This window comes from Pelodiscus sinensis, chromosome 11 (genome assembly GCF_049634645.1).
Source record: "Pelodiscus sinensis isolate JC-2024 chromosome 11, ASM4963464v1, whole genome shotgun sequence".
NCBI lineage: Eukaryota > Metazoa > Chordata > Testudines > Trionychidae > Pelodiscus > Pelodiscus sinensis.
This window is the reverse complement of record NC_134721.1, coordinates 38,682,440-38,708,396: the sequence shown is the minus strand read 5'-3', so window position 1 is coordinate 38,708,396 and position 25,957 is coordinate 38,682,440. Positions and strand designations below refer to the sequence as shown.

The 25,957-nt window shown below is 45.1% G+C and overlaps 1 protein-coding gene across 16 annotated transcripts in view; it reads left to right on the top strand.

Moving 5' to 3' along the window:
• The window catches only part of LOC102448489 (plasma membrane calcium-transporting ATPase 2), an 858,088-nt gene that overhangs the window by 86,385 nt on the left and 745,746 nt on the right, over nucleotides 1-25,957 (top strand). For 11 of the 16 annotated variants that reach the window (XR_012906525.1, XR_012906526.1, XM_075939336.1 and 8 more), the window contains exon 1: nucleotides 23,642-23,793. The exons of 1 other annotated variant lie outside the window; for it this stretch is intronic. The gene's annotated coding sequence lies outside the window, so the exon portion shown is untranslated. Of the gene's footprint in view, nucleotides 1-23,636; nucleotides 23,794-25,957 lie in introns of those variants that run through there. 4 more of the 16 variants (XM_075939337.1, XM_075939333.1, XM_025185519.2 and 1 more) reach the window with 2 other exon arrangements.

Below are 25,957 nucleotides of genomic sequence, written 5' to 3'. Positions count from 1 at the left end.
GGGCTGGATGGACCTTTGGTCTGAGCCGGTATGGCCGTTCTTATGTTCTTATGTTGCTGCAGCTGTAGCGTCATAATGCGCAGTCACTTACTACATCAATGGAAGGTTTTTTTCTGTCCATGTATGTAATTAACTTTGAGTGGCAGCAGCTAGGTGATGGAAGCCTTTTTTGTTGTTGACCTAACTGTGTCTATACCGGGGATAGACTGACTTACCTCTGACATTCAGGGTATGTCTACACTACAGTGTTATTTTGAAATATCTTATTTCGAAATAGCTTATTTCAAAATAACACGTCTACACACAAAATGCATTTCGAAATAGCATTTTGCTATTTCAAAATAGCACGTCCACACTGAGTGGACTCTGAATCACATTAAAGGTTGTCCGGAACCAGTTCCAGCAGGGCTCCAGGTCAGGACTTACTGTGTGAGATCAATGCTTAAAGGGTGCCCCCACCCCTGGATAGCCAGTTCTCAGATTTCCTTGCGTGCTTGTCTACTTCTGTGAGGGAGAGCAAAGCATTTTGTCTCTGTGTGCTCTGGTTGCCCTCACTTGGGACACCGCAGCACTCTGCAACACGAAGCCAGAGCTGCTCCTGGGCACTCTAGTGCTTCTCTTGGATGCGTTGCTGCGAGCCTGGCTGCACTTTCTGCAGGCTGCCATCCAGGAGGTTCATCGGGGGCTGTCAGTAACCAGGAGGCCCTGCTGGAGAGCTTCCACTCTGAGGAGCACTCAGAGCCTCCCTGGTGTGCCCCACTGGGGGCTTGTGCCTCATTCTTCCCTCACATCCTTCCACTTACCCCTCCCCAACCCCCCTTCCTGATGTCAAATAAAATACACGTATTTTCATGAACACAAACTCTCTTTATATAATAAAACCGGGGGGGGGGAGAGGGGTAATGAAACTCTGGTGCAACTGGGGAAAGGAGGTGAGAGAGGGGAGAAGAGAGGGTGGGAGGACGGAGGGGGAAGCCTGGGAGGAGGGAGCTGGAAAGGGGAAGCAAAGGGAAGAAGGCAGAGGAGAAGATCAGGGCTCAGGGTTGGGGGTCTCGCCGGATCAACTTGATTTTCATGCAAACCTGCTCCTGGGTTCGCATGTGGCCTTTGGTGGCCAGGCTGGCAGCTATCCTGCCATAGACAGCCGCATTCTTCTGTGTAGTGCGGAGATCATGGACGTTGAGGGCATCCCCCCCAAACCTGAATAAGGTCCATGATCTCCACCCTGCACCAGGAAGGCGCCTGCCTTCTCCGGGCCCTGTCAGGCTCCTGGGAGCTGGCAGGCTGCTCCTGGGGAGCAGTGGAGGGCTGGCTGCCAGTGGCTTGTGGCTCATGTTTTGGGGCCACTGGGTCAGGGGCAGTGACTGCTGGCTCTGGGCTGGCAGGCTTGGAGCTGGCATAGGCACTGTGGCCAGAGTCTACCTCTTTAATGGCTCCGGGGAAGTGGGGAGGGAGAGAAGTGTTCTTGGTTGAGGCTAGAGTGGCCACCAGGACACTCTGGGAAGGCTAGAGGCCCCCTATTTCGAAATAAGTGTCTACACAGCACTTATTTCGAAATATCTATTTCGAATTTCGCGTTATTCCTCGTAGAATGAGGTTTACCAAAATTGAAATAAGTGCTCCGCTATTTTGAATTTATTTCGAAATAGCGGTTTGGCTGTGTAGACGCTAGGAAAGTTATTTCGAAATAACTTTGCTGTGTAGACATACCCGCAGGGATGTGAATTTTTCAAACTCCTGAGCAACGTCTCTGATGTAAATTGTAAGTGTAGACAAGAGCTTAATTTTAAGAGGCATAAAACTAAAGATCCATTTAAATATTTATTGGCCACATATATATAGTTGCATGGCTCAATGTACTATTTATAACATTAGTACTCCTCAGTAATGGGTCAATCCCAGCCTTATGCCAATGAATCCATTCTACACCATAAAGCATTCTTTGTATATTATAGCTACACCATTTATATTCATCAATTTGAAAAGAAACAATCTTCATTCTCATTGAATTTGTGTTGGTGCAGTTCCTAGTGGCTTCAATGGAAGCTGTATTGATATAATGAAAGAAGAATGGGACCAAAATATGTAAGCTATGCAACTGCAAAAGTCCACTTTAGCTGTAAAATATTTACATTCTGTTATGTAAGAAAAATGGAAAATCTTGCAGGCAGATAGCAGAATAGGAGAGACAAAAGTAGAGGAACAAAAATGTGCTAAGATCAGAGTATAAAATTAGAACAGACAGGCAAAAACTGGGTGGAACAAGGTAGAAAATTCAGAGAAGGCATTGGAAAGAGAATTACTGTTTTCTCTCACTGGGCCTTTTGCTTTAATATAACCCATTTTTCTTCTTAAAAAGAAAAAAAGCTGCTGGGGGAGGAGGGGAGTGGGAAAAATTCTTTGCTAAGCTCCTGCAGCTACAGTAACAGATGTTTTGGCATTTCACACTAAACTAGCTTGTTGCCTTAAGATGCCCCTTAGGAGCTAATGTGATCCCATCTCAGTGGCTGAAATCCAGCTGCTCTGTTGTGCTAGTGTCTCCTGCCTAGCCTGGAGATTTCCATGTGAAAATCCCATTGGGAGGCAGTGTTGATTGAATACCTGAACAGTCCTTCCCAGAGCCACTAGCGGTGCTGTCCTTAGGATTTATGAGGCCCTACCCAGTATTATTAAACTGGTGCCCCTATGCCCAGGGACAGCTGGGGGTGTGTGATGATTTTTTAGAGATGTGATTTTATAATCTCCAGCATCTCACTAATGAAATATTTTTAAACCAAATTTTAAACTAAGGTTCTGTTGACTAACACAGTGAATTCAGAAACTGACAGTACATACCTGGGGTTGGCAAATGTCTTCTAAATGGCTTAATTACCACCCAAATGGCTCTTTTACAGGTACTGCTAAAAGTTGTGACAGGTTTTTTCAGTTTCAAGTTAACTAGACCATTGCTGGAGGAAGCAGAGCCATAGAACAGGGATAGGAAGAGGTGGGTGGGTGGACATGAAGACCTGGGGTATGTCTAGACTACATGCCTCTGCCGACAGAGGCATGTAAAATAGGCTACCCGACATAGTCAATGAAGTGGGGATTTAAATATCCCCGGCTTCGTTAAAATAAAAATGGCTCCCGTGCTGTGCCGGCTCAGCTGATTGTCGGCACAGCGTGTGAATCAAGACGTGGATTGATCGACAAGGGAAGCCTTTGTTGACTGCTCCTGTAAACCGTGTTTCACGAAGCATGAGGGAGCGGTCAACAAAGGCTTCCCTTGTCGACTGATCCACGTCTTAACTTGCGCGCTGTGCCGACGATCAGCTGAACCGGCACAGCGCAGTGGCCATTTTTATTTTAATGAAGCCGGGGATATTTAAATCCCCACTTCATTGACTATGTCGGGTAGCCTATTTTACATGCCTCTGTCGGCAGAGGCATGTAGTCTAGACATACCCCAGTAGTGTCCCACATTTTCAGGTGCCCTAGGCAGCTGCATAGTCTGCTTAAGGGTAAGGGTGGGCCTGGTTGGTAATGAGCTCTGTCAAAGCAGCTCAGTCAATACCAATCACAGAGCTGTGTTGCCAGGGTGGAGAAGAATGGTTTCAGCATCTGTAGTGGGTATGACACTATTTGTGGAATTGCCAAGCTCTTCCCATTTGGTGTAATACTTCACAGAATACTACATCCAGTACAGGATAACCTGATATAGACTCTTGGGCCCTCTGATGGTCCCACCCCTCATGACAGAGCAATCTGTCCCTAAATCTTTAGAAATAAAAGAATGTAATTAAGGTTCCCTTCGGGGCAGGGACAGTTGGTTTTATCAGATTGCAAAGCAGGCATTGGAAGTGATTTTAAAGTTAAAACTTTTATGCTGTTTCGTACTGATTCTGAACATCCTGATGACTTGAATTTATTGGGACAGTTTAAAGCTCTAAATTTTTTCACATAGGTGTAAATGAATCTTTAAAAAATACTTAATTCTACCTTAAAATCCTAAAACCTTATGTGGGCAGCTGTAAAAGGGACTGAGAGATGCAAAGGTGATGCACTTTTAGTTTATGACATATTATAATCTGCTGCTTTCAGCTCATTGGCCAAGCAAATTGAGTCCGAGAACTCAAATCAGTGGCATTTCTGTTTGCATTAATATGTGAGCAACAAATTCACACTGGAGAGAAAATCTGTGATCTTTATCTTATGTAGAAAGTATATAAAAAATTAAAAGAAACTGTCAGAAGTGCAAAAGTTAGTGGGAACTCATCAGCTTGCAGAATAATTCCTTCAAACATTAGGGCTTTTTTCTCCAAAAAAGATGCTTCTGAAAATACACAGAGAATTTGTCATGTAAATGAGCTCTTCTTTAGGAATTAATATTTTTAGAATACTACAAATGAAAGAAAACACACTTCTTTCTTCTAAAAGCTTTCTACAGATATTGAGCCATTTTATAAAAAAGGAAAATTTAGCTGGTCATGCTTGCCAAAGTGTGTTACACATGTTTTTCCAGATCAGCTAATTTAGTTCTAAATTTTAAGCTGTTACACAAGCTGCCTTCGTAAGTCTTTCACAAAATTTTTAATGTTTGAAGGGCATAATTTTTATGTCTTAAATATATCCCCTCTATTTACATAAAACTCTGTGTCTGTTGTTGGACCAGTACTGCAGTATCTATGTCCCTTTCCTTAATACAAAAGAGGGAGTATTTTTTTACTAGGATTTTTGTTTTGAATTTACAGGGAATCCGTGATTATGTGATGCTCATATAAGAAAAGCTACTGTAGAGACTCATGAGAGGGAGAAAAATGGGACTTCAGTATTTTTGGATAATCTTTAAATCCCCAGTTCAGCACAGCATAAAAACATCTACTTAAATGTATACCTTTGCAGCAAAGCACTTACTATATGTGGTAAATTCCTGTGGGATGGATTTAAGCATGTACTTAAAGTGCTTTATTGAATGCGGATGGATTTAAGGGGTGCATGCTTATGTGCTGAATCAGTGCTTAAATTAGGCTTAATACTTAATGTGATGGTAGTTTCTCTCTCTCTCCATAAATGTGATAATTTTTAAGAGAATGTCAAATCATTATCAAGATCTCAGATGATGTGATTGAAATCAGTGGGAACAACCCTATTGATTCTGATGGTAGTGGTAAAATTAGAATATTGGGGAAAAGCGAGATTTTCACAGAGTGCCGATTTGGTGCGGCATGCAAAGGAGCATTGTGACAGAAATCAGAGGGATAGTTGTGTTAGTCTGGATCTGCAAAAGCAACAAGGAGTACTGTGGCACCTTATAGACTAACAGATGTATTGGAGCATAAGCTTTCATGGGCAAAGACCCACTTCATCAGATGCATGTAGTGGAAATTTCCAGAGGCAGGTATAAATATGCAGGCCAGAAGAAGGCTAGAGATAACGAGGTTAATTCAGTCAGGGAGGGTGAGGCCCACTTCTAGCAGCTGGTCTAGAGGTGTGAACACCAAGAGAGGAGTAACTGCTTGTAGTTGGCTAGCCATTCACAGTCTTTGTTTAATCCTAAAATGATAGTTTCAGATTTGCAGATGAACTGTAGCTCAGCAGTTTCTCTTTGAAGTTTGGTCTTGAAGTTTTATCTCTAGCCTTAGAAGCAGTTTGGATGGTGGTTTTTTTTTTTTTTTTTTTTTTTTTTTTTTGGCACAAAATCCAAGTTTTGTGCATGATCCTTATGCCTGTTCTGGAGAAGCATAAGGCTCTTGCACAAAATGGGGTTTTTGCACAACCCCCACCTTGCTTCTTTTTGTGCAAAAACCACTTGCACAAAAAGAAACAGCAGAAAATATGTTAATGAGGAACCCATTAGCATAAGTTGTGATCTCATTAACATATTTTCTGCACCACAAACTGGCAGTGTAGACATAGACTAGGGGTGTGTCTAGGTTATAGAGTTTTGTCGACAAAAGTGGACAAAGCAGTTTTGTTGACGCTGGTAAACCTCATTTTACGAGGCATAACGCCTTCTGTCGACAGAGTTCTGTCGACAGAAGGTGTTATTGCATGTAGGGTTGTGTCTAGACTACAGGGTTTTGTCGACAAAGCAGCTTGCTTTGTCGACAGGACTGAATGTGGTCTAGACGCTCTTTGTCGACAGAAGCTTTGTCAACAGTATCTGTCGACAAAACTTCTGTTGACAAAACCCTGTAGTCTAGACGTACCCTTAGTGTGTATTTTATGAGCATCATTTTAAGATGTAAAATTACCACCATCAAGCTTGAAACAGAAAGTTCTTATGTAGTAACTACTAAGATCTGACTTTAGGCTGGAGTTTCTGACGATGTAAAGAGAATCACAGAAAACTACCAATTGTAACTGTTGTTCTGACATCTTAATAGGAGAAATGCTCACTAATGCTTGCCCTACCTCTTCCAAGAACTATGACAATACAACAAATCAGAGGTAGTGCATATAGAATAGAAAACTGGATGGACTATATTGTTATGCTGGGGATTGGGTGAAATATCTTTGAACAGATGGGCATAACCTACAAAACAAGTGTAAGAAAGAAGCTCTTTTCTGGAATGAGACAGCCAAAACAATAAGAGCCACCTCACAAATCACAGGCCATATGCAGTGCAAGTCAGGCATCTGAATTGTTTGGACCGAGGGGTTTCACCGTGGGCTAAATGCAAATGCATACAAGCTAGCTGTTGTTTTTGGTGGAGCTGTACATCTCTGCGGGGGGAAGGGGGAAGAGGAGGAGGAGCCAGGAGCAGAGGAGCGGATGAGGAAGGAATAGCAGAAAGCCAAGGAGGGAGGCAGAACAAGCATTAGGAGGCTGGCCTGGAGAAAAAGCCTAGAGAGAGAGTGCTTGAAGTAGATTGCTGGCTCACAAGGCTTGGGAATGTGAGCATAGAAACTCTCTCCTGCTGGTTAATTGCTCAGGTCAAAAGGGGCACAGAATTTATAGCAGCTGACAGTTGCAAATGGAAATCATGTCTTCCAGACTGGAAGGGCAAATTCTAAGATTAAGACCATTTCCTTCACTTTGGAGAAAAACACTGGCTAACTTTGCTATTTTAGCCAATCGATGAGTATTTCATTTATTTATATATATATATATATATATATATATATATATATATATATATATATGCATGCAGTACTGGAAAAATACAAATTCTAGTAAATAAAGTCACTAATTTTATGGTCCAGTACTCAGAACAATGATCTGTGAATAGTCTTATTTTTCTGTAAGCCAACACATGTGGCTAGGAGACCTAATGCTAGAACCCAATATGGATACTGTATTTTCCATTGGAATTGTGAAAAACTTTAAACAAGATTTCCACTGTTGGCAAAAAAGGATAAAGATGGGAACTGAGCAATAGCCACAGCTGTCAGAGGCCAGAACACCTCAACATAAGAACATAAGAACAGTCATACTGGGTCAGACAAAAGGTCTATCTAGCCAAGTATCCTGTCTGCCAACTGTGACCAGTACCAGATGCCCCAGAGGGAGTAAACATGACAATAAGTAATCACCACGTGATCCCTCTCCCATCATCCATTTCCAGACAAACAGAGGCTAGGGAAACCATTCTTACCCATTCTGGCTAATAGCCATTGATGGACCTAAGCTCCATGAATCTATCTAGCTCTTTTTTGAAGCCTGTTAAAATCCCAGCCTTCACACCATCCTCTGGCAAGGAGTTCCACAGGTTGACTGTGCACTGCATGAAGGCAAACTTCCTTTTGTTTGTTTTAAATCTGCTACCTATTTATTCCATTTAGTGACTCCTAGTTCTTATATTGTGAGAATAAGTTAATAATTTTTCCTTATTCACTTTTTCCACACCAGTCATGATTTTATAGACCTCTATCATATTCCCTCTTAGTCTCCTCTTTTCTAAGCTTTCCACCCAAGATGACTTCTGGAAATATCTAAGTCTGAAAAGGGGGAAGGATCAGGCCTATGTTGGGAGGCTTCCCAGCTTCTGAGAAGATGGAGGTGTACCGGTAGGTCGGAGTAGGAATCCTAGTCCGAACTACCTAGTTCAAGCCCCGTGTAGCCGCGCTGCACGGGGTTCGAACCAGCGGGGTTTTAAAAATGGCGGCTCCCCGCTTATGCAAATGAAGCCCGGGAAATTCAAATCCCGGGCTTCATTTGCAAGTGCGGTATGCCTACATTACCCTCCTATTTCGAACTAGGAGGGTAGTGTAGACATACCCTTTGTTATTCCAGAGGAAGCTGGAATCTTTTGGCCAGCCTAGGTGGTGGCTCAGAGTTGAAATCACTAAGAGCTGAAGTCACCAGTTTGGCAGGGAGCCAGACCCACTGTGACCGGCGGCTGGCTGGCAGGAGCAACCAGCGGGGAGCCAGCAGGGCAGCTGGTAGAAGCAGCAGCAAGCGGCCAGGAGGGTGGCTGGTGAGAGCAACCAGTGGGCAGCCAGTAGGAGAAGCGGCAGGTGGCTGGCAGGAGCAAACAGACCACAGGAGCAGCACAAAGGTTAGCATCGCTCAGGCTCAATAAGTGGAGTCATCAGGGTGATGTGTCTGGGTTCACACTGACTGGACAGAGCTGTAAATGGGACATTTGAAGTGGGGTACGGAGAAAGTTTGGGTAGGCGAATGGAACCCTTACACTGTTGGACTAGTAAGCCTGAGAGGCAAAGGACATTGCTCAATCCATTTGAGCTGGGACAGTTACTCATGGGTTGGTTATGAACTGTGGGGCTACGTCTAGACTGCAGGCTTTTGGGAACTGTTTTACGGAAGAGTTCTTCTGCAAAAGGTCTTCCACAAGAACGCGTCCACACTGCCATGAGCTTTTGTGGAAGAGATATGCTTTTATGCAAGAGCGTCCATGGCATGACCGGTATTTACATGATTCCTTCCCCATTCTGGCATGACCTGTATTTACATATCAACCGTTGATTACCATGCAGGGCTGAACCAGTCTTACAGCTCACAGCTGGCAGGCATGAAGCTGGCTGCATTGCATGCAGTCGTTCAGACCCTGTTTACACTTAGCTGGCATGTTTTGTGTTAGGGCAGTGGTCCCCAACGTGGTGTCCACGGGTGCTATGACACCCGCTGGGCCATTTCTATGTGCCCGCCGAGTAATCGGGGCCAGCCCCACCCCTGGGCACACGGCACATGGGCACTGCTGGCTCCTGGACAAGCAGCGTATGGGCATCCCAGCTCCTGGGCATGCGGCACAGAAGCAGCACCAGCCCCGGGAGTGCAGCGCATGGGTGGCACCAGTACCAGACACGTGGCATATGGGTGGCCCCGCCCCCAGGTGCCTGGTGCATGAGTGGCCCCGCCCCTGGGCACCCGGCAGCCCCAAAAGGTTGGGGACCACTGTGTTAGGGTATGTCTACACTGCAAAGTTAATTCGAAATAACAGCCCTTATTTCAAATCAGCTTCAATAGCGTCTATACATGTAAACCGCTATTTGAATTTAATTTGAAATTGCGGAGCACTTAATTCAAATTTGGTAAACCTCATTCTACAAGGAGTAATGCCAAATTCGAAATAGCTATTTTGAAATAAGTGCTGTGTAGACACTTAATTTGAAATAGGGGGCCTCCAGCCCTTCCCAGGGAGCCCTGGTGGCCTCTCTGGGCACAACCAGGAAAACCTCCTCTCCTCTCACCCAGCCCCGGAGCCATTAAAGGGGTAGACCCTGGCCACAATGCCTATGCCAGCTCCAAGCCTGCCAGCCCAGAGCCAGCAGTCACTGCCTCTGACTCAGTGGCCCCAAAACATGAGCCAGTGAGCCACTGGTGGCCAGCCCTCCACCGCTCCCCAAGAGCAGTCTGCCAGCTCCCAGGAGCCTGCCAGGGACTGGAGATAGAGGGCGCCTTCCTGGTCCAGGGTGGAGATTATGGACCTTATTCATGTTTGGGGGGGATGCCCCCAACGTCCATGATCTCCACACTAGACGGAGGAATGCAGCCGTCTATGGCAGGATAGCTGCCAGCCTGGCCACCAAAGGCCACATGCGAACCCAGGAGCAGGTTTGCATGAAAATCAAGTTGGTCCGGTGAGACCCCCAAACCTGGGCCCTGACCTTCCCCTTCTTCCCCCTTCCAGCTCCCTCCTCCCAGGTTTCCCCCTCCCCTCTCCCACCCTCTCTCTTCCCCTCTCCCACCTTCTTTTCCCAGTCTCCCCAGAGGTCCATTCCCTTCCGCCAGTTTTGTTCAATAAACCCAGTTTCTATTTTTGAACACACGTGTCTTTTGTTTTACATCAGGAAGGGGGGCTAGGGAGGGGTAAGTGGAAGGACGTGAGGGAGGAATGGGGCACGAGCCATCGGTGGGGAGGACTAGGGAGGCTCTGAGTGCTGCTCGGGGTGGATGATCTCCTGCAGGACTTCCTGGGTCCTAAAAGCCCCCCGATAGACCCTCCGGATGGCAGCCTGCAGCAAGTGCATCCAGACTGATGGCAACAACCCCACAAGATGCACCAGCGTGCCCTGGGGCAGCTCTGGCTCCATGTGGCCGAGTGCTGTGGTGTCCCGAGTGTGGGCACTCAGGGCACTCCAAGACAGGACTGCTTTGCTGTCCCTCATCGAGCTAGACAAGCAAGCGGGGAACCCTGAGAACTGTCTGTCCATGGTGGGGGTAGGGTTCCTTTAAGCATGGAGCTCAGTTAGCCTCAGGAGCAGCCCCACACTCTAAGCTCTAGCCTCATGCCCTGCTGGCACTGGTTCCGGCCAGCCTTAACTTCGGTTCAGGGTCCACTCAATGTGAATGTGCTATTTCGAATTAGTTTTTGTGTATAGATTCGCTATTTCAAATTAGCTTAATTCGAATTAACTATTTCAAATTAAGTTAATTCAAAATAGAGCTGTAGTGTAGACATACCCTTACTTAGTAACTTACTTTGATCTGTATGCTATTACTTGCATTTTATGAACTTGCTATATATAAAACTTTTTTTGCAGAGTAAGGCAGATTTATCTGGGGTTCTGGTCCCATTGGGGCTGTGTTAAGTCCTTTTGACTGAGTCTTCCCAGAGATGATCTATCTCAGTTTCTGTATTACTCTGCTGTGGGCTGTGACCCCAACTCTGTGACGGGGTTGGGGAGGACTGGAGGTTCTGGCTCAGCAGGATAAGTTGATGGGGCACCTCAAAGGGCAGGTAGACAGGCTCAATGATATTTTCAGCACATCAAGGGACAGTTCCAAGTCGATCTCGGTGACAGAACCTGTCACAAAGTGATTTTCAAACTTTTTTTTTTATGGACCACTTGAAAATTGCTGAGGGTCTTGGCTGAACACTTAATGATCTTTCCAAATGTTATTTGTACTTTTAGCTAGCTATTGTAAAGCACTTTCTATAAAAGCTATACAACTAAAAAAACCTTGTAATTAGCCCTTTCTGTTCTACAAATAAAAGCACACAATTTATATTTTAATTTCAGTAGCCTTACCTTTCTAATATAATAGATGTGCCTGGTTTTTAAACAAAGTTCAGGGAAATTGGGTATAATGTTTGTCAGCTTTAGCATTAGGTCAGGTTCAGCATTCATCCTGCTTTTGTGTTTGGACTTGAAGACTCCAAGACCATGTCTACACAGCAGTGTTATTTCAGAATGTGAGTTATTCTAAAATAACGTAGGGCGTGTCTATACAGCAAGCTTGATATTTTGAAATAAATTAGAAATAATGGACTTCTTACTCTGACTTCTGTAACCCTCGTGTGAGGAGTAAGGGAAGTTGAGGAAGAGTGCTCTATTTTGAAATAACTGCTGTGGAGGCAGAGACAAAAGTTGAAATAAGCTATTTCGACTTAAGCTACTTAATTAGCATAGCTCCAGTTGTGTAGCTTATTTTGAGTTTAGCCCTGCTGTGTAGATGTGCCCTAAGTGGTGAAAATCCTGTGTCTCGGGTACAGAGTAGCAAATGGCATCAGAAAATGTCTGCAAGTTCTGGATGCTTTCTAGTTCTTTGAATCCAAAACTCAACTGGGCAATGTCTTTTAAATGCTGACCATAATATTTCATCACACTAAAGCTTCAGCAAGCACTCTAATTGAACAAACCAAAGGTCAGCTCACAGACTTCATTTCTGAAAGGATTATGCATCCCGTTGTTTAATCCAACTTCTGCTGGAAAATAATCTTCAAACTCTTGCTTAAGAGTGACAAAATGTCCTTCGATGTCACTTTTCCCCCAGGAACTAGTTCATTTTCAGACAGAAAACCTTCCAGTGTTGGAATCTAGAGGGAGCTTGTGAGTGGAGCATGTGGTCCACAGACCACAGTTGTAGAACCTCTGTTATAGAGAGTTCTCAGATGAGAACTATTATATAAACAATAGTATAGTAAGGTATAGTAAGCACTTTCCTTCCTGAGGTTTTTCTGAAAACAGAGAAATCATAGCATTATAAATGCAATCTACTGCTTAAAGTTTGTGTGGTACAGTGTTACCACATAAGGTCTTTCTAAGTTATAGTGTAAGAACATAAGAACAGCCATAGTGGGTCAGACCAAAGGTCCATCCATCCCAGTATCCTGTCTGCTGACAGTGGCCAATACCAGATGCCCCAGTGGGAGGGATCACACAGGTTATCCACACATGATCCCTCCCCTGTCACTCACCTCCAAAGAAACAGAGGCTAGGGACACCATTCCTACCTATCCTAGCTAATAGCCATTGATGGACCTAACCTCCATGAATCTATTTAGCTCTTTTTTGAACCCTGTTAAAGTTCTAGCCTTCACCACATCCTCTGGCAAGGAGTTCCACAGGCTGACTGCACTGAGTGAAGAAAAACTTCCTTTTGTTTGTTTTAAAACTGCTGCCTATTTATTTCATTTGGTGACCCCCAAGTTGTTTTATTGTGGGAATCAGTAAATAACTTTACCTTGTTCACTTTTTCCATACCAGTCGTGATTTTATGGAACTCTCTATCATATCCCCCCACCCCTTAGTCTCCTCTTTTCTAAGATGAAAAGTCCAAGTCTTTTTAATCTCTCTTCATATGGGACCCATTCCAAACCCCTAATAATTTGTGTTGCTCTTTTCTGACCCCTTTCCAGTGCCAATATATCTTTTTTTGGATGAATTACATCAGCATGAAATGGATTGCTGAACACAATGCAAAGAACATTAATAATTTTGCATTCAAAATCCAGGGGCTGTGCATGCCATGGTTGCTACCTTGGACATGGTCCAATAGTAAAGCAAAATGCTCTGCCAGTTCTTTTATTAGATGCTTCCACCATACTGTAACATGACTTTCAAGGTTCTGGTCTCTGAGTTGCAAGTTGTTACTGGGCTCGACCCAGCCTGCCAGCTGGAAATAGCTATCTGTGGCCTTGTCTACAGAAAAGGGATAGTGTACTGTGTGGACCGATTGTGAAGACTCATCTCTGGCACTGCTTTTCTGAAAGAATAAAAACAAAAACATACACCTCCCCTGACTATCTTACTGCTCAATGAAATGCCAGGCCTGTAAGCAGTTCAGATACTATTAGGATGAATGAACTATAAAAGTCTAGAAAGATTTTATTGTGGCACCAGCTAACTTTATTAAACAGACTTTTATGAAGTTTGTTTAGGAGGCACCAGCACTGTCCTCTTTAACACTAATCAGAGAGCTCTTCCTTTCATCAGCTGCTACAATCTGCAGGACAGATGCAGGTTCTTAACAGACCAGGTGCATTTCTTCATAGCTATGGCAACGACATTCTAAACACAGGTGGTTGGCAGTAGGGGGGCATTTCCATGCCTGTCAAGCAGTGCACCCCACTTGAAAGTTGCATTCAAGAGTCACAGAGGGCAAGATGCACTCGAGTCTGACCACTGAACCACCCATCTAATGTATTAATTGTTGTAGCACATGTCAGCTGTAGCCAGGGTTTGAGAAATTTGTCAAGGGTTTATCAGGCTTATGCAGGCAAATTGGATATCTGCATGTAAATGACCAGTTTAATATCTAATTGGTTATTTGCATGAACAAATATCCATTGACACATACATTCCTGATAACTATTGATCATGCATTTTTCAAAATCAGGCTCTGAATGTTTGTATATACTGTCAGCACTCTGTGTATACATGTGTGTGAGAGTGAGTGAGAGCACACAACTATTTTCAGTTTCAGAAAAAGGAGTTGGCAGAGTTTGGCTAAAATAAAAAGATATCTGAAATTTGCCCCATGTTTATTTAAGCCAACGCTTCTAAAAATTTGCAAAATTATCAAGTATCTCTACAATTTTCCTTCTGAAATATCACAGTCCTTTCTGATTTGGGATGATATTAGAAGACAAACAAAAATATCCCGAGAGAGACCTTGATTTTGGGTTAATACCAGGCCAGGTCTACTCTAGGAAATTATTTCAAAATTACTAAATTTGACCTAAGAACTCCCGATATAACAAATTCGAACTTGTGTGTCCTAACTATGGGGAAGCATTGAAATTAGTTCATGGTAGACTCTGTTAATGTGGACATGCTACCTCAGACTCAGACCCCCCAAGAAGCACCCTGGGGAGCTGCCTAAGATCTCCTGGAGGCCAATTAGTTCAAATTAGTAGCATCAGAGCATCCACACTACCATTATTTTGAACTTACTGGTTAGGAATTAGTGTTATTCCTGATGAAAAGTAGAGTACAGAGTTTGAATTCCGCGGCCCGTTATTCCAAAATAACACGTTTGGTAGTGTGGGGGAGTTATTTTGGACTAAAGTGCTAGTGTAGACCAGGGCCTACAGTCATAAATCAGAAGTGCCAGATATATCTTAAACATTTGCATGATTTTATATCTGATTGTGCAGCCCTGTGAACTACACATTAGTCTGATACACATTAAAGTTTGATACTTTCACAAATTAAAACTTCAAATCATCTTAGGTTCACCGAGCACTAGTCCTTAATGTATCTTTTTATGCCTCCTTGCTTTGTTATTAATAGTTCTTTAAGTTAAAGTAGCCCCTGTCTTCAAACCTGGGAACAGAAAGTCTTGCAGCATACTGAGCAACTGCATCTGTGAGAGTATTCCAGTCTCCACGCAGCACAAAGCCACTGGGTCAATAAGTGACTTGGGGATGGAGCAAAGTGCAAAAATCTGTCAGTGAGTTTTAATTAGGACAGCTACTTCCCAGCCCTCTCAAGTGTTGTACTTGGGCTCTCAGAATACACTGCATTTCACACTGTCACTAGCAATGCTTTGTATAACAAGTATAAACATCAAAAGCTTCAGGGGGTGGCTTAGTTAGTCTGTACAGGATAAACTAAAAAAAACAACAAATGGTCTGGTACCACTTTAAAGACTAACAAAACATGTCTGGTGTCATGAGCTTTCGTGGGCACAGAAAGTGAAGAAGTGGGCTGTGCCTACGAAAATTCAGGTTTTGTTAGTCTTTAAAGTGCTACCAGACCATTTGTTGTTTTTTAAGTTTATCCTGTACAGACTAACTCAGCCACCCCCTGAAGTTTTTGATGTTTATACTTGTTATACAAAGCACTGCTTTCATAAGCTGTGAATGCAGTGAAGCCAACAGCTATGCCAGGCCACTGGGCAAGGTGTGTGTGGGGGCAGCTTCATGCTCCTGCAAGGAGGCTGGCCCCCAGTGCTGCCCGGAACACACTGGCCCCACACCAGTGCTTCCCGGAACACAGCGTGTGGCACCCCTGCTTCACCAAGCAGCCCTAAGACCCACCCACAGCGCAGCACTGCGGCAATTTAAATGACTCGGGGCTATGGGTGCTACCACTGCAGCACTGACAGCTGGAGCCCTGGGCCCCTTTGAATATCTGGGCCATGGGGCAACTGCCATCATGCCCCTGCCCTCCCTGTTGGTGAGCCTGCATGCATAGAAAATGAGTCTTCCCTTTCCCTTCCACCAAACACATTCCAGAGATGAAGTGTTCTCCTCCTTAGCTGAAATTCACAGTACTGCCTTTTAGGGTATGTCTACACTTGCATTTTTATCTTATTTTAACACATTTGTAAATTTTAGTGTTAGTGCTGCACATTATGTTTGCTTCTAGCATTATTTAACCACTAGGAACAAAGATTTGTGCCTTGCCTACATGGGCATTTACAGCTGTCTTAGTTAATGCATGTTAATTTGTATTAAAGCACAACTAAAAACACAACTAAAAGTCAAAGTTCAGATAAGGGCAGACTTACAGGTGTAAACCACTTGCACACCTCACTCTCTCATACCTGAGAATTATTTGAATTCTGGTACTAAAATTAATCTGGGAAGTCGACTTTTTTTATATCATTGAGACAAATTTCCTATGACCCTTGACTCTCTAAGCAAACAGCATTTTTATTTATATGGCCCAATTCTGTAATCACTTTTTGATTTGACTTTTAAGAAAGACCTTAAATAAAAAAAGGAAAAAATTAGTTCTCCTTTGTTTCTCCTTTCTCACCTCATCCTCCTCTATTGTGTTGAACGGGGCTGAGCACGTCAACACTGGAATTACTACATGCAAGAGCTGAGGTGCTATTCGCTTTCCAATTCTCCTGGAGTCTCCAAGTATTAAAGATTAATCTTTTAAGTAAGATTATGTCATATGATGAAAACTCCAGGAATATGTCCAACAAAACTGGCAACCCTAGCTATATAACTTCCCCCATTTACTCTAAGCTTCAGGGAAGAAGCAGTGAGCAAACAATCTGAAAGATAAGAATTTGCAGGACCACAACTAAAAAAGGTAATTACAAATTTAGACATTCACACCCTGCTTCCACATTACCAGCTTTGCTACATGTGTCTTCTAAATTCATTATTTCTGTTGTGAAAGAGATGAGTACTTTAAACATATTCATCCAAAGGGAATGGGAAAAGAGCCTATTCTTCTCATATACCTGGTGCTGTGCAAACATTTAAAACACAGATCAGCCTCTGGGAGCTTTAGTTGAAATCACACAAGGACATGTGTTTTCTTAGGTTGAAGGTACAGTCCTAAAATTGGGTGAATATTTTTCAGTCATTTATCGTGGATGGATTTGTACCAAAAAGATTCACTTGCAACCTTTAAAAAACACTCAAAATTGGCTTGTGCTGGTGAGATAATTTTTCCTTTCCTAAATGCTAGTATCTGACTTCATTCTGCACGCTCAAAGACCCATTATGGGAGACATATGGGATGTCTTCTGTCTTCTTGAGGAGGAGCCGCGAAGAAGGGCATGAAGGCTTTGTTTACTGAGCTGTTAGCAGAAAAAGCTAGATTGGGAAAAAGAGAGAGAAATCAAAGGCTGAAAAGCTATAAAACTGTATTAAAAACAAAGTCATTGAAATTTAGCAAAATCAATATGTGACATGCACTGAGGCCACACCTATCTTCAACAAGGAACCCATGTTCAGGGTCTAAGTGGTACAGAAATTAAATAAAAAGAGACTTGATGACCAGAAGTAAGAGATCAGAAAGCTTGCTGACTTGGCTGGAAGAAAATTTCAAGTCATGTATGTAGAACTTGTAAGTTGAAGATACAGGTTTCAAGTGCTGTGGATAAAGCTAGTTATCATGGAGGCCAATAATCAAGACCTGCAGTGAAAGAAAAAGACAAATCAAGGAATAGGTGTCATACACTGAGCTGGTTCTAAAACGGGTGGGCAATAATTTTGGAAGTGGGACTGACCTGGAAGGGGCGGGGCCTCGGGCAGATGGGATGGGGCCTCGGGCAGATGGGGGGGGGCCTCGGGCAGAAGGGGCGGAATTGAGAGGTACCCTGTTTGGTATGGTGACCTTATTTTCTGAACCAACTGCAGCTAGTGAAAACGGTTTAATTTATATGATGAAACAGATTAAGCATTTTAACATACTCGTGTTAGTTTATCAAACTTCACTTTAAATAAAGTAAAATATTATATTCAACACAAAAGGTTTCAGTGTTTTCTTTATTTATGGTGGGTGGGGAACCCTTTTTGGGTCGGGGGTCACTGACCCACAAATGAATCAGTTGGGGACCACACAAGTAAGAAGCAAAAAAAACTTCTACAAAAACCCTCAGCACTCATTGATGTGGCACCAGCTGAGCCACCTCACTACTCTGGCACTCCAGCCTCACAGGGTGAGGGTGAGGGGAAGGAAAGGGTGGGACTGAGGTTCGAGGCTTACCATAGGCCAGATTTACTTTTCTGGGGTTCCAGAATTAGTGGATTTTATGGACCTCTTTAAGCTCTGGGGTAGGGACAAAAATGAGGGGTTCAGTGCATGAGACAGGGCTGCCAACAAGTAGAATAGGGATGGGGTGCAGGTTCTGGGAGGGAGCTGGCATGCAGAAGCAGGCTGGGAGTAGTGTGTCTGGCCAGGTGGATGGAGCAGGAACAAGGGGAGGGTGCAGTGTGTGGCCGAGAGAGAGGGTGCAAGAACAAGGGAGGGTATTGCAGCAATCTGGGGGTTCCGGGTCTTGGGGGGGGGAGGGAATTGAGGGTAAGGAGCATGGAGGGAACCTTACCAGGCTTTGTGCTGTCTTGCAGTAACAGCTGTTGCCACACTGTCCCAGCTGCCCGAGATTGAGATCCCACGCAGTCCAGAGCTGGCCCTGGAGGCTGAAGGCACCGTGCCACACAGCCTCAGAGGCCGGAGATGCCATTGCCGCAGCCTTGCGGCCGTGGGTCAGCCCCAGAGGTGCCACTGCCACGTCCATGCAGCCCAGAGCTGGCCCTGGGGTGCTGCTGTCATGGTGACATGGCCACGGGTCAGCCCCAGAAGCCGGAGATGCTGCTGCTGCAGCCACGCAGTCCAGGGGCAGCCCCAGAGGTGCTGCAGCCACATGGCCCCAGAGGCCAGAGTTGCCACTGCTGCAGCCACATGGCCCTGGGCCAGCCCCAGAGGCCAGAGATGCCACTGCCACAGCCACACAGTCCTGGGCCAGCCCCAGGGGCACCATTACCATGGCTATCTAGCCTCAGGCTGGCCCTGGAGGCACCATGGCCACGCAGCTCTGAGCACCCAGAGGTGCCACTGCTGCAGCCATGCAGGTGCCACTGCTGCCAGCCCTGGAGGCCGGAGGTGCCTCTGCCATAGCCACATAGCCTGGGGCCAGCCCCAGAGGTACCATAGCCACATGGTCCCAGGCCACCCTGGAGGCTGGAGGCACCGTGGCAGTGGTGTCTCTAGCCACTGGGCTGGCCCTGGACCACATGGCTGAGGCACCACTGAGGAGTCTCAACCCCAGCGCTGCCTCCTCCCACCGCAGTCTAACCTGCTGCAGGAGGAGGGAGCGCTCTGCAGTGGCTGCACAGGGAAGGAGGGACAGAGATGAGCTCCTTCCCCTGTTCGGCACACCTGTTAGGGGGCGGGGCCTCAAACTTCCTTGTGGGCCAGATCAAAACCCTAGGCAGGCCAGATCAGGCCCTCTGAAAGGCTTTTGCCCACCCCTGTTCCAAAAGAACTCCCATTGATGGAGAAGGAAATAGAGCAGCTTGAGATCCAAGTCATGCCATGAAATATTTTAATACTCTCTGTTCCTGTAGGAGCCTCAGTTGGCTGTGTTATAAAGCAGCTAATTGTGGACTTACTCAAGCAGGGGAATGTTGTTAGAGAATCCCATCGGTGGAGTCATATGGGGAAAAATAGCCCCTAGGGGTTCTTTAGCAAATGGAGATAACATTTTCAAAAAACTCCTGAAGGTCAGATTTTTCAAAGATTTTTGTTTGCCTAAACATGGAATTAGGCAAATCCCATTGACTTTAAATCAGAATATGCACTTTTGAAAATCCATTAGACACATGCCTATATTTTTAGCCCTACATACATGTGAGAACTAGCCGAACACCCATTTTGAAAAGAAATTCAGACGCATAAGTGCCTAAGTCAATGGGACTTCAACTCTTTTTTTAAAATACTCTCTCTCATCTAAGGAAGTTTTACATAAGACTGGAGAAGCAGCTGAAGTGCTGGTGCTCTGGCAATCCTCAGCTGCTGTATATAGTCCCATGAGGAACATAACAACTTAGAACAGTTTCCAGGTTCTCCCAATCCAATCTGCAACCAAGAACAAGGAAGGCAAAAATGGTCATGGTTCTGTTTTCCTCCTCTGCTATCTTGGGATGCACTGGGTGACTGCGGGGATGGTGGGGGAGAGGACTCATTCTTTTTTAGGCTCTCACAGAGCTAGTGTGTTTCATTATTGCTGTCCCTTGGCATGGAAAGAGATATAACGGGTTCCTCTTGAGAGTCAAGTAAAATTCTTTGTCAGAGCTGATGTTTCCCTCTGACCTGACCCCATCCCTCTCATTACTGTTCTCTTTTTTTTTGAGGTGTTCTTGTGTATTGTCTTTGAGTGAGGAAGCAGTTTCAAAAGTCAGCTCAAGGCAATCCTTAATTGCTTCCCATCCCTTATATAGAGTTTCCCCAGGATTGAAATCCTTTATTTCATCCTCTCCATCCCAATTGAAAAGTACCAAATTCAAGATGGATTCCAGTACAAGGTTCCTTGTCTTTGTAGGACCATCCACGCTCTGGGCTTATAGGAAAACAAAACCATTTACAGTTAATTGTCATGAGCACTGGGCCATTAAGTTCTTTAATTACTACCAATGGCTTTTAGTAGAAGACCCAGAATTAATAAGTGGATTTACACTTCATATTCCTAACTTCACATACAAGAATGATACATAAACATAAGATATACATATTCAGGTGATTACAGGCTCTTGAATGATAGGTTACTTGCCCTGTTTTGCATAAAGAAAAAGTTATGCATATTTATATTCAAAAACATATTTCCATAAAATATGGGGGTGAATGTCATAGCAGGAGTATGAGCAGCCAGAGGTACCTTCTCTGTTCCCTGTGATGCAGCAGAAGGCTAACAGAGTAGGAGCAAAGCGTTCCCAGCTCTCAAAAGGGCTGCTTCTCAGGCTGCAGGTGAACAAGTGTTGCTCTCTGTAGGGCAGGAGACAATTCAAGCTTTTCTGTTAAAATACAGGTCAGGGAACCCATTCTAAATTGAAAATCTGTAATCCCGTCACACTTGAGGGCCACATTAGGCCCCAGGCCAGAGTTTGGACAATAGAGTTAAGCAGTTTTGTTTGCTAGCAAAGCATTTTCCTTCCTGTGTTTTCTAATATGTACTCTTGTTGGCCAGTGTTTGATAATACCGATTGTTTTGTGACTGAACTGAGGGTATGTCTACACTACAAAGTTAATTCAAACTAACAGCCGTTAGTTCGAATTAACTTTAATAGGGGCTACACATACAAACCGCTAGTTCGAATTTAAATTGAACTAGCGGAGCGCTTAATTCAAACTAGGTAAACCTCATTCTACGAGTACTAACGCCTAGTTCGAATTAAGTAGTTCAAATTAAGGGCTGTGTAGCCACTTAATTCGAACTAGTTGGAGGCTAGCCCTTCCCAGGTTGCCCTGGTGGCCACTCTGGGCCAAACCAGGGAAACTCTTCTGTCCCCCTACCGGCCCTGGAGCCCTTAAAGGGCCACGGTCTGGCTACAGTGCTTGTGCCAGTTGCAAGCCTGCCAGCGCCCAGCTAGCAGACCCTGCACCTGGCACAGCATAAGCCAGCCACCCGCTGCCACTCAGCCCTCCGCCTCTTCCCAAGACCAGGCTGGCGGCTCCCAGGAGCCTGCCCGGGGCCGCAAGAGGCAGGCACCCGCCTGGTCTAGTGCGGAGATCATGGACCTCATCGAGGTTTGGCGGGAGGCCTCCAATGTCCATGATCTCTGCACTAGACACAGGACTGCGGCCGTCTACAGCCTCATGGCTGCCAGCCTGGCCACCATAGGCCACATGTGAACCTAGGAGCAGGTTTGCATGAAAATCAAGTTGGTCCTGAGCCCTGAGCTTAGAACATAAGAACAGCCGTACTGGGTCACACCAAAGGTCCATCTAGCCCAGTAGCCTGTCTGCCGACAGCGGCCAACACCAGTTACCCCGGAGGGGATGGACTGAAGACAATGACCAAGTGATTTGTCTCGTGCCATCCATCTCCAGCCTTCCACAAACAGAGGCCAGGGACACCATTCCTACCCCCGGGCTAATACCACTCCAGGGACCCAATCTCCATGAATTTATCTAACTTCTCTTTAAACTCTGTTCTAGTTCTAGCCTTCACAGCCTCCTGTGGCAAAGAGTTCCTCAGGTTGCCTATGCGCTGTGTGTTTTAAGCCTGCTACCCATTAATATCATTACGGGATATTATCATATTACGGGAACTAATGAAGACCTTTTCTTTATTCACCCTCTCCACACCACTCATGATTTTATAGACCTCTATCATATCCCCCCTCAGTCTCCTCTTTTCTAAGCTGAAAAGTCCCAGTCTCTTTAGCCTTTCTTCATATGGGACCTGTTCCAAACCTCTGATCATTTTAGTTGCCCTTTTCTGAACCCTTTCCTAAGCCAAAATATCTTTTTTGAGGTGAGGAGACCACATCTGTACACAGTACTGAAGATATGACGTACCATAGTTTTATACTTCCCCTCCTCCTTCTTCCCCTGGCTTCCCCCTTCCAGCTCCCTCCTCCCAGGTTTCCCCATCCCCTTTCCCACCCTCTCTCTTCACCTCTCCCACGTCCTTTTCCCAGTCTCCCCAGAGGTTAATCCCCCTCCCCCCAGTTTTGTTAAATAAAGAGAGCTTCTATTTTTGAACACACGTGTCCTTTATTTTTTATATCAGGAAGGGGGGGCTAGGGAGGGGTAAGTGGAAGGAGGTGAGGGAGGAATGGGGAACAAGCCCACGATGGGGAGGACTGGGGTGGCTCTGCAGGCTCCTTGGGGTGGAAGCTCTCCTGCAGGGCCTCCTGGATCTTGACAGCCCTCCAATTGACCCCCCCGGATGGCAGCCTGCGGCAAGTGCAGCCGGGCTGATGGCCGAGTGCTGTGATGTGCCGAGTGTGGGCACTCAGGGCACTCCAAGCCAGGACTGCTTTGCTGTCCCTCATCGAGGTAGACAAGCAAGCGGGGAACCCTGAGAACTGTCTGTCTGGGGTGGGGGTCGGGTCCCTTTAAGCACAGCCCTCGGCTAGCCTGAGGCAGCAGCTCCACGCTCTAAGTCCTAATCTGATGCCCTGCTGGCACTGCTTCCGGCCAGCCTTAACTTCGGTTCAGGGTCCACTCAATGTGGACATGCTATTTCGAATTAGCAAAACGCTAATTCAAATTAGTTTTTAGGTCTAGATGCACTAATTTGAATTAACTTAGTTCAAATTAACTAATTTGAATTAAGTTAGTTTGAATTAGTGCTGTAGTGTAGACATACCCTGATTCATTTCAATGGTTGTGTATCATAGTTAAATTGAACGTGCAAGGACAGAAGTTGTGGAGGGAAATTATTTTTCCTGTTGTTTTTAAACAATTCCTGGTTAAAATTAAAGGAAAGGATTTCTCTTAAAATCTCTCTCTCTCGTACCTAATACATGATGGAAGACAGCAAATTTGCTGATATTAGACTGCAGCCAGGAGGTAAGCTTTTACCTCATATTTGGGAGATTAGCCATTTAATTTGCTTTATTAAATTGGTGGATTTTTCTATTCTGAACGGAAACCAATTGTATATCCACATTTTGGATCTGGTATGACAACCAAATTGAGGATTTTGTACTCTTGTACTCAGTGTTAGAAAACTGCTTACTAAGGGAAATATCAACTCACATGATAAAGTCTCCAGTTAATTTTTGACATGGTGCACAGTAAAGGGTACAAAGGAGCTATTATATCAGCAGTTTAGTGGAATCCCTTGAGTACATAAGCACTCTTTCTTCTCTGTATTGTGACGGATTTGTGCAATGCTGCTGGCACAGAGAAGCCCTAAAGTTGATCCAGACAGACTCAGGAGCATGGTGCCAGCGTAAGGGGACCCTCCAATGGCAGAGAGCTAAGGTAACAGTTCCTATTACAATCTCCCTCCTTGAGGCTGTTATATGAGGCACAGTCAGGAGGAAATGGGATTTAACCAAGGCTTACTGTGGCCATTGGCAACCAGCAAAACTCAGAATAGCCTTTGGGCTGCTCTAAATTGTGCCAGGGGCCTGGCCCTGTGAACAGCCAGCCCAGAGAGAGGGAGTATGATGATGTTTAAAAGCCAGTTTTGTACACTTCTAAGTTAATCAGTGTGCCATGTGGCCACAGCTGAGAATCCGCACCGTAATTACATGATAGTCATGGTCTGTCCTATCACTAACGTGTATATGGAAGAATCAGTTAAAATGCACTTCACTATATACATTGAAAACCAGTTACACCTCAAGTGGCGTTTGATATATTGCAATGTCTACTTTCTACCATCTATTGCATTAATGTTTCACAAACTGAGATTCGGAAATTCCTTAATATTCACTGACTAGCAGTGGGTTTCATACTTTTATAAGGATTGTAATGAATAGTAAGACCTATAATTCAGTAGGCCTCATAAATGAGACATATTTATTTCAATACTGCTATTTTTTAAAAAAAGCAAAGGGACAGTAAAAAGAAATATGCACAAACTAAAAAAAACACTAAGGGATTTTATGAGTGACAAACACTGACCATTTACATTTATTTTGGGGGAAAGGTGCTGGTTAGTGCTGCCATATTACTGAGATTAGTCACAAAAGGAGAGAGTTTAGAATGACTTCCTAGCCTTCAGTGTATATATATTTGTGCATGTATGTACACAGAGTGTATATAGTATATACTTTGGTATATAGCTGACTCTTGAATCAACATAGAATCATAGAACAATAGAACTGGATAGGGCTTCTAGAAGTCGTCAAGTCCAGTCCCCCGCCCTCACAGCAGGACCAGAAGTGCTGTGATCTGAGGTGGGCAAAGGGCCCTCCACGGGCAGGATCTGGCCCACCGGGCAGGATCCAGCCCACCAAGCCTGTGGATCCATCCTGTGGCCCTCCTGCCGCTCCTCTATCTCCAGGCCAATAAAGGTCTGGGGGTAGGGGAGCGCGCAAGAGCACGTGGTGGTTAGAGAGACATGCCAGCTGTTTTAAAACAGCCATTGTGTCTCTCTGGTTGCTGCGTCTCTCTAGCTGCTGTGCATTCCCCTGCCCCCATGCCCTGATTGGCTTGGGGGTGGGGGAGTGGCAGGGTGGCTGCAGGCTGGATCCAGCCCACAGAGGGTCCTTTGCCCACCGCTGGGCTAGCCACCGCACGCTATTGCGGGGATGCGGAGACTACATGCTGCCCCGCCTTGGCTGGCCTGGGGGCAGGGAGAGCGCACAAGGTCTCCTCCCACTAGGCACCTAAAGGGAACTGCCAGCTGTTTTAAAACACCTTGCGTTTCTTTCTAGGGGGCAGGGTGGGACGGGAGAGGGAGGGGGAAGATTTCTTGCACTCTCCCATCCCAGGCCAATCAGGGTGTTGGGGCGAAGCATGGGAAGTCTCTTAGCCCTGCCCATTCCACCCAAAGCCCTGCCCCTTCCAGGGTGGCCCAGGGCCACTTCAGAAATTTCTGAAGTGGCCCCCTGTTAAAAATTATTGCCCACCCGCGTTTTAGATCATCCTTGATAGATGTTTATCTAACCTGGCCATACATGTCTCCAATGATGGAGATTCCACAATGTCCCTAGGCAATTTATTCCAGTGCTTAACCACCCTGGCAGCGAGGAAGTCTTTTCTAATGTCCAACCTAAACTTCCCTTGCTGCAATTTAAGTTCATTGCTTTCTTGTCTGGTCATCAGAGGTTAAGGAGAACAATTTTTGTCCCTCCTCCTTGTAACACCCTTTTGTTTGAAAATGGCTGTCATGTCCCCTCTCAGTCTTCTCCTTTCCAAACTAAATAAGCCCAGTTCTTTCAGTCTTCCTTCATAGGTCATGTTCTCTAGACCTTCAGTCATTCTTGTTGCTCTTCTCTGGATCTTCTCCAGTTCATCCGCATCTTTATTGAAATGCGGTGCCCAGAACTGAACACAATACTCAAACTGAGGCCTAATCAGCGCAGAGTAGAGTGGAAGAATGACTTCTTGTGTCTTTGTCACAACACTCCTATTAATGTATCCAAGAATCATGTATCCTACAAAGCACTTGCAACCTCTCCCAGCCTTGTACATC